The sequence below is a fragment of the Physeter macrocephalus genome, chromosome 6, assembly GCF_002837175.3.
Source record: "Physeter macrocephalus isolate SW-GA chromosome 6, ASM283717v5, whole genome shotgun sequence".
In the NCBI taxonomy this organism is placed as follows: domain Eukaryota; kingdom Metazoa; phylum Chordata; class Mammalia; order Artiodactyla; family Physeteridae; genus Physeter; species Physeter macrocephalus.
Genome location: NC_041219.1, coordinates 70,724,158 through 70,728,711, shown reverse-complemented (window position 1 = coordinate 70,728,711; position 4,554 = coordinate 70,724,158). Strand labels below are relative to the sequence as shown.

General features: G+C 40.1%; 1 pseudogene; it reads right to left on the bottom strand.

Annotated features, from left to right (window-relative positions):
* Window positions 1-2,421: 2,421 nt before the first annotated feature.
* LOC102983747 (28S ribosomal protein S25, mitochondrial-like) lies at window positions 2,422-3,039 on the bottom strand (annotated as a pseudogene).
* Window positions 3,040-4,554: the final 1,515 nt, after the last annotated feature.

The window sequence follows — 4,554 nt, the reverse complement described above, 5'->3', positions numbered from 1 at the left end:
CCGTTAGTACAGTTAAATAATAAATTACAATATAACTGACAATAATTCCTTGTGTGTTTAAAAAATTTATCAGTCCCATATGTATATTTGTTTGGTCTCACTACAATACTATAATGCAATTTGGCAGATTATCCTCATTTTATGTAAGTAAAAATGGAGGCATAAAGTGGAAAAGCAGCCAAAGGAACAGGAAAAAGCCAAGGCCAAAGTCAGGTAATTTAAATATTTTAATGCTTTTGTAGTGTTTTGATTGGAAAAGAGGCTTAGAGTAAAAATTGAGAGAATGTTTTGGTATTAGGTGTCTTTTAAAAATTATCCAAGAGTTCATTCTCACACTTTTTCTCTTTGTCCTCTGAGGTATCAATGAAACTTTATTGCATACTGGTGCTTGCCAAATTCAGCTGTATTTAGCTTAGTAGTCCTTAATAAAAGAAGTGATTCTGATCGCAGAATTGGTTTCAATAAATCCTATTCCCGTGTTATCTTTCATGGAACCTAAATGACATCTTCCTCATAGTCAAACCTTTCAATGATTTCAAAACCAAACAGGACTTGCCACACAGCAGGGGCTCCAAGGTTAGTACCTGTTTCATTGATTGTTATAGAAACCACTCTTGTTCAAAACATGAACTCCCAAGATATAAGGGGGAAAAATGACATGGTAGAGCTTCTTTCTTGTCGTTTCCTTTCTGTCCTGATCCTATTCAAGTGTCTTTTCTACAATTTTCTCCTTTCACCTCATTCAGATGTATCTCTGTAGTACAGTCCGACCCCATTTTTAAGTAATCAGAGGCTCATGGCTCAGTGTGTAGGTTATTCTGGTCCACTATTATCATTACTTCCTGAAGCTTTTGGATGCCCTAGTACCATTTCTTTTCTTGTTAGTGTCTTTATCAGAAAGTGAAAACAAAAAGGCATTGAACTGAAACCAGTTTGGTTTGTGAATTTCTACTTCTATAGAGCCTTCCCAAAATGAATGGTTGAAAGATTTATTCTCTTCATTGGAGTAATCCAAACTTTATATACCATGAACACAGACAGTTAATAGGTTTTTAAAAAATAATCATATCTTCAAAAATGCTTTCTATCTACACATTTCCAAGTCCCTGTTATTCAACAAACATTTCTTGGTCATTTTGTTGTATTAGTTGCTGTACATAAAACATTTTAAAGTGGAGACAACACAAAATGCTCTAATACAAAGTAGTGTATTATATTAGTATAAAAATATATTAATTAAATGCTACATATTATGTTAATTAATTTATCTATGCCAAAGTGGGCAGAGAAAATTAATTCTCTGGGAGAATCTAGGAAGATTTTATAGGAGAGGTGGGTTTTGAGTTTGGTGTTGAACGATGGAATTAGATTGTAGACTTGAATACTAAGCTAAGACATTGATTTTATTCTATTGTAAAAGAAAGGATGGACTTAACCTTTGGAACTTTAATATCTCCATCTGTATTACCAAATAGAATGTAAAACATGAAATGATATTGACCTGTTAAATGGTAGGAAGACATACCTGGCCTGGGGCAATGACTAGACTCTGACACAGCACTCTCTCCACAAGGATGACAGCACCCGAAGGACCAGACTTGCTCCCCAAATTACATGCAAGTTGGAAAAAGTAAAAAAAAAAAAAAAGAAAAAGAAAGGAGTCACCAGTGATTTTTAAAGGTAGAGAATAAGAGGATCCTACGACTTAATTCATAACATTTAAGTTATTCTCTAATTGCTTTCTATTCTTAAATTTCCTCCAGCCTTTTGATATTTAGATTACCTTTTACTTAGATTATCTTTTATTATCCTGTAATAGAACATGACTGATTCTTTGACTTATCTCTCAAGTAAAAACTGGAACTTGAAAGTCAGAGTAACCAGACGATGCTTTTAAAAAGCAATGCCATCAAAAGCATTTGAAATTAGTCCCATTTACTTTATATATATGATTTTTACAAATGGCTCTTAATAAACAATCTGAAGGTAATAGATATGTTAAACTGCAAAGTTCTAGTCATCTTCATTGACTCCCCACACAGAGACCCTTTACCAATTCAAATGCCTTTCTCAGATGCTTGCAACGCCTCTCATGATGAGTTACTATATTAATTACTTTACTCTTACCCCCAATTTTTCTGAATATATATTAGTTTCCAAATACTCTGCCAGGAGGTGAGGACAGGAGGATAGGAAGTGCATAACCCATCTTCAACTATCATAAGTTTTTCTTTTTTTTTTTTGGTGATTCTGAAGCATTTATTGCCCTGATGGCACAGGGTGTTCACTGGGCAGCTTGGCTGAAGCCCAACTCCTCCCTTCCCCCGCACTTGCTTTTACACAGGTGTGTAAAGGGGACCCTTTTATTGCAAAGAGATTTTCAGCCTCTCAGGGAATAGGACCAGGGGCTTTTCTCGGGCCTCAGTCTTGGGCACTGGCTTTCAGGGAGGGTTTGTACTTCCCTGTCATCTCCTTGGGCAACGGCACCAGGTCTGGGCAGGGCACCTGCCCCTTCATCTCACAGATGCACTCCCACTTTCAGGGGCCAAAGTGGGCTGGGTGAGAAAGCTGATCTTTCTCCTACTCTTCCTTGAGGGTTTGCTCATTCTTCCCCAGAATCTTTTTGATGCGCTCCACGATCTGCTTATTGCTCTTGGTCTCCACGTCCACGAGGACTTGCTCCCCAGAATCTAAGTAGAACTGCAGGAAGGGTGTCAGCGTCATGTTCTTAAACATCGTGATCTGCACCCAGGGGTCCTTGTACTGGATCTGAGGTATGTTGCAAACCACGAATTTCTTGGCGCCTTCGCCCAGCTCCCCGTGCGTGTCGTAGTTCACCGTCATGACCTTCACCGAGTCCTTGAGCACCACGTCCCCCTGGTCCAGGTGCTGCAGGGTGCGGCGGATCGAGAAGCGGCCCGTCACAGGCACGGGGGGTGGTGGAGGGGCCGGACCCCCTGCCGCGAGCCCAGCAGCGCGAAGAGACGAGCGCAGCCGATGCCTCCAGGGCGGCCCTCGCGCAGCTTCTCCAATGATCATAATTTTTAAATGAGATTTTTCTGAAATGAAAATACTTGAAGGCAAGGAACATGTCATATATATACATCTGTATACCCCCAATAGCTAGGGGTACTAGCAAGTTACCTAATTTCTCTGGATCTCATGTTGAGTTTTCAGAGAGTTATCCTGGGAATTAAATGAGTTAGTGTATCTAAAACTCATCATAAACACTCACATATTATACAGACATACCTCGTTTTACTATGCTTCACTTTATCGTGCCTCACAGATACTGTGTATTTTACAAATTGAAGGTTTGTGGCACTCCTGAGTCGAGCACGTCTACCGGTGCCATTTTTACTAAAGCATTTGCTCACTTCATGCCTTTGTGTCACATTGTGGTAATTCTCTCAGTATTTCAACTTTTTCACTTTTATTATATTTGTTATGGTGATCTGTGGTCAATTATCTTTGATAATTATCTGTGATAATACTGTGACTCACTGAAGGCTCAGATGATGGGCAGCATTTTTTAGTAGTAAAGTTTTGTTTTTGTTTTTTTTTTTTTTTGCGGTACGCGGGCCTCTCACTGTTGTGGCCTCTCCCGTTGCGGGGCACAGGCTCCAGACGCGCAGGCTCAGCGGCCATGGCTCACGGGCCCAGCCGCTCCGCGGCATGTGGGATCCTCCCGGACCGGGGCGCGAACCCGGTTCCCCTGCATCGGCAGGCGGACGCGCAACCACTGCGCCACCAGGGAAGTCCTAAGTATTTTTTAATTAAGGTGTAGGTACATTGTTTTTTAAGACATAATGTTATTGCACAATTAATAGACTACAGTATAGTGTAAATGTAATTTATGTATGCACTGGGAAACCAAAAAAAATGTGTGAAGCGCTTTATTGTCATGGGTCTGAAACAGAACCCACAATATCTTTGAGGTATGCCTGTATTTATTGCACAGAGTAGAGGTTCTATTGAGATTTAGTGAAATGAATGACTAATTTAATTGGGCCCTCTCTTCTTTGCAGTTTCTAGATTGAGAATTAACTTCTGACTTACCAAACGAACTTATTTTTTGATTAAAGGCTACTTGCTAATATCACTTTTCATTGACACTGAAATGCAGATATGTTGCTGTCATTACAGAAGTTGACTTGGCTTCAAAGCAGTTCTGTTGTCTTCATGAGATTGTACTTTGTGACTTTCTCTCTGCATGTCACTTCTAAACTCCAACAAGAAAATAATGATGGGCAACATTACAGTAAAAGCAACTGTCTCTTCTATTCCTTATCTTCTTTTCTAGAATCCTCCTTGCAGCAGGGATTCAATGCCATATGGAGGTATGCTTCCGTGCTGTCAGGATGTGGACCTGTGGTGCAGTACAAAACTCCCTTTTCCTCATTAAAGGCGTGCAAAAGTCTAAAAATAAATCTTCTGCTCGTTCATCCTTCACTTTTTAGCAAACCTCTGGGGACAACTGCCAGCCAGGCAGTTCAGGGGAGGAAAGTGAAGCTGAAGTATTCAGAGGGCAAAGCAGGGAGGCAGGGACTCATG